Raw genomic sequence first — 11,364 nt, forward strand, 5'->3', positions numbered from 1 at the left:
TGTATGAGCTAGCGGTTAGCTTGGTTAATTAGCTAGTTAACTAAAGGACAGGATGGGGATGAAGAGCAACGCGGAGTTGGCTTGTACACTGGGTCCCACTAGCTGCGGTCAGGGGGTGTGTCCTTCTGGAGACGTTGCGACGGGGGGGGAGGGGCCAACTTTGAATGTTGTATTTACAAACCGGAACCGACAAATCCTACTCGTTCTAGCTTTGTTTGGAATTTAAGACGCTTGGTCATCTCCCTGTGATTGTACACTCAAATTACTGTACCTAGATGCTAATATTCTTTAGAATTTTTATTTATGAGGAGATGAAATAACGATTTTTATTCCCTATTTTAATGCTGCTGGTAGCTAGCTGTCCAGAGCCTCAGGTTGGGAACCACTTCAGTGAGTTCAAAAATAAACTGGCGGATGAATTTTAATATGAATCCAGTGCTGTGAACATGAAATTGCCTTGCATGTAAACCAGCCACAGCTAGAGACTGACCAGGAAAACCAGTGGGGAAGACTTCTCATGGTCCCAAGCCCACCACAGGAGAACAGCCAAGTCAATAAAAAGCTAATTTTACTGCCCAGCAGAGGTAAAGTGGGCTTGCAGGTGTACTGGCTATCTGCTGCTGTCAGTTTGTTTGCTCTGTGATGATGAAACTCCACCTGATGCTTCCTCATATCTAAACCGTATTTCCCCAATCAACAAGTGGAGGCTGTTGACACTGTCTGGTCTGGGTCTGACAGGGGTGTCTGTTACAGCTCGCCAAAGGACAACCGCTTCAAATTATGCCCTTCTTTAATTGTAGATGGAGGGGTGAAAGAGTCGTGTAATGTTGGCCATACCAGAGCTTATATACCTGTTGCTGTATAAAGTGGTGAGAATGTTGAGTTGAAAATTACAGCCTTAAAGCAGAGACTGAGTTTTAAATCATAATCGTAACAGTATTGAGTGAAAAAGTCTGGCTCATTGTTTTTGTCATTTATGCACTCGCTCACTTACACTCACACACTCAAACACACACACACACGCTGTTGCAATGACATGGATGTGTAGACACACTCCATTGCAAGACCATGACCACACTGATAAACTGTCTTTTTCCCTAATTACAGTTCCCTTTTCTAGAGCTAATGGATTGTGTGATAATGTTGTGGTGCAGGATAGCAACTGGACTGCTCCCCCTATATATACACACACACACACACACACACACACACACACACACACACACACACACACACACACACACATATATATATATATATTACATTACAATCATTTAGCCTACGCTTTTTGTTGGCGGGAGCACCATATCGATACTGAACTTAGTGCGGGCAACAAACTGGAACAGTCCGCTGCAGCCCAGAGCTCAATCGATCCGCCAGCCTCAGCCTCCCAGTGACTTGGATTATAGGCGCACGCCACTGCACCCGGCATATACATATACATACATACACACACACACACACACACACACACACACACACACACACACACACACACACATATATATACACACACACACATATATATACACACACACACATATATATATGTATGGATATATATATGTATGGATAGATATATATATATGGATATGTGTGTGTGTATGTATGGATATACATATATATGATATATATATATGTGTGTGTGTGTATATATATATATGTGTGTGTGTGTGTATATGTGTGTGTGTATATATATATATATATATATATATATATATATATATATATAAATTTATATTCCGCTCCTCATTAGTTGAGCACTTATAACAACACCATTGACGGTTTCGAAAAAAAACCCCGCTATATATATATATATATATATATATATATATATATATATATATATATATAAAACACGGGGATTTGAACTGGCGTTCCCCGAGTTGGTAGGAAACGGAATAGACCGCTACGCTACCCGGACGCCCCCCCCCCCCCCCCCCCCCCCCGTCCTTTTTTAATTTGACTATTATGTTGTGCCTCTTGTCCTGGTCCTCTGGTGTGACAGATTCTTTCATAAGCAAAATCTTAGAGAAAATACCAGCATGAGTATAACCGTTTCAACACAGCAGTCATGAGTCATGACACACCTTGATCCTGCGGTGTGGCCGATCTCATTCATCAGCACAAGACTGACAGGAGAGAGATTGCACATTGAATCGCTCCCAGTTCTGTGGTGTGACTGGTTGTGTTGGTACTTTTGATGGGACCACTGTATTGGCTGACCCCAGCAGGCTTGTCGTTGGGGCGGATGTAAATAACTCTGCCCCCTCTGCTCCATAGTTACTTGTTTGATACGAAGTTGACGCTCAGGTTGTTCCAGGGCCGACGTTTGTTGCAGGGTAAATGAATAAACACACTCAACAATGCACCGATTGACTGATTGCTAATTAGCAGCAGTGTAAAAGTAATGACTTTATGCATGCTCGATAACCCAGGTAAAGAAAAACCAGAAAGGGAGCGTCCGGGTAGCGTAACGGTGTATTCCGTTGCCTACCAACACGGAATCGCCGGTTCGAATCCCTGTGTTACCTCCGGCTTTGTCAGGCGGCCCTACAGACACAATTGACCGTGTCTGCAGGTGGGAAGCCAGTGGTGGGTATGTGTCTTGGTCGCTGCACTAGCGCCTCCTCTGGTCGGTTGGGGCGCCTGTTCAGGGGGGGGACTGAAAAGAAGCAACTGGCAACTCCACATGTATGGGAGGAGGCATGTGGTAGTCTGCAACTCTCCCTGGATCGGCAGAGGGGGTGGAGCAGCGAATTGGACGGCTCGGAAGAGTGGGGTAATTGGCCAAGTACAATTGGGGAGAAAAGTTGGAGAAATCCAAACCCCCCCCCCCCCAAAAAAAAATCCCAGAGAGTTGATTTGGTTCATCTGAACACGTTTAGTGGGAGAAACGTTTCATCACTCATCTAAGTGACTCCATCAGTTTCGACTGCCTGCAGGTATCCCCCAACCCCATGAAAAGGGACGTCATTATTTGCTGACATAAACTTTCAACATGAGGCGAGTTGTGTCCAGACCTTGGGAGTCTTTTTGCAGTATGTTGGCGGATGATTTGGATCAAAGAACAAAAGCTATTTCCCATGTATGGCAGCATTTCGGCTTTCACCTTAACACCCCCTCTCGCAGTAAAAGGGGTAATATATGTATTCAGTGACTCATTCCGCTGTCTTTAATCCATTCAGAACTTGCTCGGAAGATGCCTTGACTGTAATTAATAAGAAGGCCTTTTGCATGCTATTCTTCTTCGTAAAAATATTTTCTGCGGCAGTGCATCAAGCTGCGCTTTGGCGTGTGGGTGTGTCTGTTTTTCACAGCAGACTATTTGCTGACTGCAAGTCAAACATGGAGAATGATGAATAGTACCATATACAAACATCACACTTTGAATAAATTGTATTGCAATATGACTCAACTTACACAATACATTCAGCTCACTATCAGGCAAGAAAACATTTTAATCTGTGGACAGTTTCTCAGAATTTAGACAATGAGCTCTGCAACTGTCGGAATACTTTAATTCATGTTGACGTTATAGAGAATTACCTGTACATAAGTAGAAAAAGTACCAGTTAAATATATTTAATTTTCCCTTTGCAACAAAGCAAAACAAGAAATAACCAGAAGAGTTCACTCAGAGTGCAGATCCCCGCCTGGCATAGCGCCCCTTCTCTCGTGCTCAGACTTGGTAACAAACCACCCCGTTTTTCCCTCTGCTGGGAGAAGTGAAAATACAGAGGCACTGCCTGCGTGTCTCCCCTTCTCTGCTGCTAGGACTTAGGAGAAAACCCGGCTGAGGAGTCATCAGGAGTCATGAACACTTTATTGTCGTCATATTCATGTACCTGTGTACTCAAAAGAGACGAAATTTCGTTTCTCCCAGCCCACAGCAGTGCGACACAAAAAGACAAAAACGCATATCCAAAACCTCCTAAAAACGACACCATCAAAACATACAAAACCAGAGAGAACAAAGCAAAAGCAAAAACAAACAAAACACAAACAGTCAACAACACAGTCCATTCAGTAAATTTGCAACACAATTCAAAAAACTCCACTGTCCAGAGAACGAACGCCAGCCGGGATGACTGTCGGAACTGCCGGTCTGCATGGGCTAGCAGTTAGCTTAGCCTGCCCCACTTCCGCGTCCTGTCAGACCGCCCTCGGTGTTTCTTCTTTGGGCACAGCTCTGGTCAGGGCCATGGTCTTTGGGCCCACAGGATGCAGCAGACCAGGCTCCCTCAGCCGATCCAGCGCCAGCTCTCCCAGCCAGACACCTTTGACACACCTCCCCCTCACTCCACACCACGACACAAATGCAGACTCAGACAAAAACACTGCACAATCAACGCTTGGCAAGGCCGCCGCCAGACCGCCCTCAATGTTATCTTGGTGTTATCGGGACTGCCTGTCTGCATGGGCTACAGTTAGCTTAGCCTGTCCCGCTCTCCCAGCCGATCCAATACCAGCTCTCCCAGCTATCAAACGAAATCGACGATCACAGACATAAATCCTCATAAAAGGTCACACAATGACACTAAGATGTAGACGTGGACAAAGACACTGCATAGTCGGCACTGGCAACCACGAGAGATCCTTGATCATACAGTCATAAATGGGCAAAAAAAAATAAATTTGTGGGCTGACAGGTCCAGTATTGTGCGAGGTTAGCAGTGGACAGATACACGCACAAACACAAAAACTGTTTTTCATGCCATTCTAAGACGTGTGCAGCGTCCAAGGCGATTGAATGGGAAATATGGAAACAAAAGTTTTTAATATGCAGTGCTCAAGCTAAAAAAAAGTCTACCTAATAAATTTTTTTCCGCCTGTCAGTCTGTGGATGTGCAGACTCTTAGGCAGACCCTCACACGAATACGACCAAGTCTAATATGAAATTGCATTTTCCAAAAAATTTGATTTGCTACCATTTTGGTCTAATCTTAACCCTGTCTTTGTTTTCATAATATAATAAAGCTGGGTAAACCATTTATGCTTGCTCATGTGCAACTCACATTTTTTTGGATTATCAAAATTCCTATAATAACTTTTGACACTATCGCTGTCCGATCTGAGTAAACTGTAGATGTAAGTCACGAATGTGTGAGCGTAAATGGTTTACCCAGCTTTATTCCATCCATCCATTATCCTAACCGCTTATCCTGCTGTCAGGGTTGCGGGGATGCTGGAGCCTATCCCAGTAGTCATTGGGTGGCAGGTGGGGAGACACCCTGGACAGGCCGCCAGGCCATCACACAGGGCCCACACACACATTCACAAGTAGGGACAATTTAGTGGGGCCAATTCACCTGACCTACATGTCTTTTGACTGTGGGAGGAAACCGGAGCACCCGGAGGAAACCCACACAGGCAGGGGGAGAACATGCAAACTCCACACAAAGGATGACCCAGGACGACCCCCAAGGTTGGTCTACCCTGGGGTTCGAACCCAGGACCTTCGTGATGGTGCTAACCACTTGGCCTCTGTGCAGCCTGTAGCCCTAGTCATAACAGCAAAAAAATGTTTCAGGCTGATAGGCCCAGTAGTATGTGAGATGAGACAGACAGACGCGCACACAAGCAAACGCAATATCTCCTCCCAGGCTGCCGCCTGGCAGGGATAATCAATAGAGGTGAATGCTTTCTGATACTTCTGTACTTGGCGAATCCCTTGTAGTATTCAGGAAAATTCAGAATACAGATCTATAAATGAAGTCTGAGTTGGAGTACTGTTACTGTATCTGCTCAAAAGGATTAGTCTGGTGTTTTCCTATTACTTTTGTATTAACTAGACTATGAGGTAAGGTTAACGCCCTGATCACACAATGATGGACATCAGCCATGTCTGATCTGGTTGCTAACGTTAACTAGTTGCATATTTAAACAATTTGCCACTAGCAGGTTGAGCTGTACATGCTGGGTGAAATAATGCCTGGTGGGACAAAATCATTTAAACCAGTGATTCATGTCATTCAAGTCATGATCAAAAATGTCGTCTTTATCCATTTGAAGACACTGATCCACTTCTGTTTCACAAGGATTTTGACGGTAAATGTAAAGAAAGCATATCTGAATTCCTAGGTTTTGACTTTCAATCACACTAATGAACTCCCCAGATGACCCCAGACCACCCTGATAGCTGGAAAATAGTTTTTCGCTGGAGCGGGTCTGTAGTGGAACAGATGTTTGGCGCAGAAATATTACCACTGCAGTAATCACTGTCTTTTTTTAGACGTCTGTCTCCCTCTATCCTTATTGAAATATTAACGTTTCGTGTTGACCTCTGGGGTCAATGTGACTTGTTTTTTTTTTTTTTTTCATGGTGAGTCAGTGTGTTGTACACGTTCGACATGCTGTAAACTACTACATGGAGGTCCTGATTTCCTCTGAAAACGCATGCGGCTGGTGAGATGGCAGAGAGCGCACAGTGGACTGTGGGATTTATCAGCTACTTATGTGGGCTCTTTGTCAGATATGGTGAAATGTGCTGCCCAAACTCGTCCGCCTGGGCTCTCGCTGTTGCTTTTCAGGACGCGTCGTAGGGCCCTCCACTTGCAGTTGTACTTCTCCTGGATCGCCACCTTGCCGTGGTGGAGAAGCTTGCATGTACCAATGATCCCAAGAGCTATGCCATCCGGAGCTTGGTTCCTGGTAGGGTCACTCAAGGCGGACAGGTCAAGAGGGAGGGTCCAGATGACGCGCAATTCAACAAAGACCTCAATGGCTGAACTGGTGGAAGATGTCCCCAGGTCACAATGACAATGAAGGCTGCCACAGAGGGTGGTCCCCAATCGTCTTGGTTCTCCATGCCTACATGGCATTGGACTCTGGCCACCCCCTGCCAAGGACGGTGTGGTGGCTGCAGGCGCATCAGCCACTCCATGTGAAAAGCTGTCACGCGTGGGCGTCCTCCCATTATGTGGCTCCAGGATCGGCCTCTACACCCTCCTGAGGACCCAGAGGGAGGGCGGTCATACTCGCCCCCGAGTGACCGCTGATGATGGTGATGAATTGCAGTTGTCTCTGTAATCAGCACTGAAAATAAGAAGAGGGAAGGAGATATGGGAAATTCAGAGGTCGGTTGTAAGAAACTGATTAGAACCTGAGAAGAAAAATTGTGTAGTAATTCCAGACGAGAGGCCCTTGCGGCGGTTAATCGGAGCTGAATATGCAGGAAGCTCGTGAAGTTTTCTGGAAGCTTGTTACTATCTGACTCATAGGATGGCTGTGTGGGCTGTAAATGGATTCCTTATAGTTTCCTAAAACGGTAGTAGAGGACACAAATTAGGGCTGAACAATTAATCAAATTCAAACCGAAATCGCAACGTACTAGAATGCAAATTTCAAATCCCAAAGGCTGCAATTAAAAAAAATTTTTTTTTCAATACATAATCCAATCTAACCAATCAGAGGGTCGGAAACACGTGGCTATGTGGGGTCACGTACACACACGCTACCCTACGCTCACGTGACATGTGAGTGCGAGCAGTAAATGAAGAAAACAACTTGCCACGCTACGCTTTGATTCTAGCTGTAACGTTAGTATCTTGTGAAAATGGCCTCGGCAGAACCGAACACTGAAGAGGTGACTTTAGTGTCAAAGACGAGCAGTATGCCGGTTTTCCAGACCTACCCTGGATTTAGGAAAGAGATGCTGCACAGAGGCAGGTATTACGCAGAACATTCCTTGCTACCATAGCTACAACACGGGGCAACCCTACAAGCCTGTTCCAGCATTTAAGAAAGCATCACGAGGCCATGTATGACAATTGCATGGCAAAAAACCCGACCACCACCAGGGCATCCGGGTAGTGTAGCGGTCTATTCCATTGCCTACCAAGATGGGTGGCCCTACAGATACAATTTGCTGTGTCTGCGGGTGGGAAGCTGGATGTGGGAATGTGTCCTGGCCGCTGCACTAGCGCCTCCTCTGGTCGGTTGAGACGCCTGTTGGGGGGGGGGGGGGGACTGGTGGGAATAGCGTGATCCTCCGACGCGCTGTGTCCCCCTGGTGAAACTCCTCACTGTCTGGTGAAAAGAAGGGGCTGGCGATTAAATATGTATCGGAGGAGGCATAGTCTGCAGCCCTCCCCGGGGGCGGAGCGGGTGGAGCAGTAACCAGGACGCGGCTTGGAAGAGTGGGGTAATTGGCCGGGTATGATCGGGGAGAAAAACTGGGGGAACCCCCCCCCCCCCCCCAAAAAAAAAATATATATATATACTGACCCCCAGTGTGTCAAGTAGGCCGATTACCACCCGGTAGGTATACATTGCCACACTTTAGTTTGTGTAATTTGTTACTGTTACTGACTGGAGGATCAGTGAGATTGGTATTTATTAATGTTTACACGGAGCTGGAGGTGGCAAAGTTGAAGATGCTAAGATTTTCTTTGGGAGTGATGAAGAAGGACAGGATTAGGAAAGAGTATATTAGAGGGACAGCTCAGGTTGGACGGTTTGGAGGCAAAGCAAGAGAGACAAGATTGAGATGGTTTGGACGTGTGGAGGAGAGATGCTGGGTATATTGGGAGAAGGATGCTGAATATGGAGCTGCCAGGGAAGAGGGGAAGAGGAAGGCCAAAGAGGAGGTTTATGGATGTGGTGAGGGAGGACATGCAGGTGGCTGGTGTGACAGAGGAAGATGCAGAGGACGGGAAGAAGTGGGAACGGATGATTCGCTGTGGCGCCCCCTAACAGGAGCAGGTGAAAGTAGTAGTAGTAGTAGTAGTAGTAGATTAATGTTTACATCAGGTAGGATGACGTGGGAGATTGACAGGCGGATTGGTGCAGCACCAGCAGTAATGCGGATGTTGTACCGGACTGTTGTGATGAAGAGGGAGCTGAGCTGGAACGCAAAGCTCTCAGTTTACCACCCAGATGCCCAATATATTAATTTTTGATTCTAATAAAATAGTTTTGATTACAAGTTGCAATTCGCTATGCATGTAATTTATGACCACTAGCCGCTTCAAAACAACGCGAGCATGATGACGTGCTGTGTTTGTGTGTGTGTGTGTGTGTGTGTGGGCACGCATGTATGCTCAGCTGAGAGGTTTCTTCCTGCTGAGTCGAGTGGAGAGTCATCTTCAGTGTTTGACAAATATTAGCAAAATAATTGATGACAAAACACATTAAGAATTGCGTTGATCGCACAGACGGGGGACGTCCTCATTAGATGGGCTACGTCAGACAACCGCTGGTTGCAGCAACTTGATGATTGCGCAGTAAGTCTTAAAAAGTCCACTGAAAGCGCTACAGTTTTCCATATACACCACACAAACGTTTATGGGCTTAACGAATGAACAGGTGAATGAAGTATCTTTATTTACATTGTGCTTTTCACAGCAGAGCCATCTCTAAGACGCATTGCGAACGCACACTAAAACAGGCAATGTTGTCACAGTAACAGGCCTGTGTCATCTGCGGAAAATGCAGGCTATGCCTCAGCCCCACACTGTAATTTTACAGTTTAAAATGTCCTAGAATGCTTTCCTATGTTTTGTCATTGACCAATTATGCAAACTAATGTCAGATGCCCCAAATCATGTTTTAAAAATAAAATATGATGTCCTAGAAGCCTGATACTCCTCCACAATAACTCACTACATGTTTACAAAGGGGTAGGCAAACTCATTAATATATGCAATAACGGTGTATATGATGGAATAGTTGCATTACTTTGGAGATCGAGAAGAGGAGGAGAGTGAAGGCAGAGCCAAGGATCAAATGGTGGAAGTTGAAGAAGGAAGGCTGTTGTGGGGAGTTCAGAGAGGAGTTAAGACAGGCACTGGGTGGTAGTGAAGAGTTGCTGGATGGCTAGGCAACCACTGCAGAAATAGTGAGGGAGACAGCTTGGAAGTTACTTGGTATGTCATCTGGAAAGAGGAAGGAAAACAAGGACACTTGGTGGTGGAATAAGGGAGCACAAGAAAATATACAGAGGGTGAGGTTGGTGAAGAAGTGGGTTAGTCAGAGAGATGAAGAAAGTCGACAGGAGTACTAGGAGATGTGGCGTGAAGCGAGAGAGGTGGCAAAGGCAAAGGAAAACGCATATGGTGGGTTGTATGAGAGGTTAGACACTAAAGGCCCTGACACACCGTCGCGCAATGTCGGGCTGTCAGTGAGCGTCTGTGACCCTAGTTTTTGCGGTGTGTCCGCACCGTCGGCACTAGTTGGACCCCTGTCAGCAGGTGGTTGGTCCAGTTGACATACCTGTGGAGGCATGGAGATGTTTAGGAGAGATGAAAGTGGAGTTTTCAACTAGATTGTTTAACACAATCTTGGAAAGTGTGAGGAGTCTGAGGAGTGGAGAAGAAGCATACTGGTACCGATTTTCAAGAACAAGGGTGATGTGCAGAACCGTAGCAACTACAGAGGTATAAAGTTGATCAGCCACATCATGAAGATACGGGAAAGAGTAATAGAAGCTAGGTTAAGAGGAGAGGTGACGATTAGCGAGCAGCAGTATGTTTGCTTTGAAAATGTTGATGGAGAAGTATAGAGAAATCCAGAAGAGGATGCATTGTGTATTTGTGGATACAGATAAAGCATATGATGGTGTCTGCCGGCCTGCCGCCCAATTACTGCTGGGATATGCTCCAGCATCCCCTTCAACCCTGAGTAGGATAAGCAGTTTGGATAATGGATGGATATGACAGGGTGCCGAGAGAGGAGGTGTGGTATTGTATGAGGAAGTCGGGAGTGGCAGAGAAGTATTTAAGAGTGGTGCAGGATATGTATGAGGGAAGTGTGACAGTGGTGAGGTGTGTGGTAGGAGTGACAGTTGGGTTCAAGATGGAGGTGGGATTACATCAAGGATCGGCTCTGAGTGTTTTCTTGTTTGCAGTGGTGATGGACAGGTTGATGGACGAGATCACGCAGGAGTCTCCGTGGACTACGATGTTAATGGATGACATTGTGGTCTGTAGTGAGAGTAGGGAGCAGGTTGAGAATCTGGAGATGTGGAGGTATGGACTGGAGAAAAGAGGAATGAAAGACAGTAGGAGCAAGACGGAATACCTATCCCTATACTAACACCTAGGGAGGACAGTGGAATGGTGAGGATGCAAGGAGTAGAGTTGGTGAAGCTGGATGAGTTTAAATACTTGGGGTCAACTGTTCAAAGTAACAGGGAGTGCAGAAGCGAGGTGAAGAAGAGAGTGCAGGCAGGGTGGAGTGGGTGGAGAAGAGTGTCAGGAGTGATTTGCGACAGAAGCGCACCAGCAAGAGTTAAAGGGAAGGTTTACAAGATGGTAGTGAGACCAGCTATGTTGTATGGTTTGGAGACAGTGGCCCTGACAAAAAGACAGGAGGCGGAGCTGGAGGTGGCAGAGTTGAAGATGCTAAGATTTTCATTGGGAG

Source organism: Lampris incognitus, chromosome 2 (assembly GCF_029633865.1).
Source record: "Lampris incognitus isolate fLamInc1 chromosome 2, fLamInc1.hap2, whole genome shotgun sequence".
Taxonomy (NCBI): Eukaryota; Metazoa; Chordata; class Actinopteri; order Lampriformes; family Lampridae; genus Lampris; species Lampris incognitus.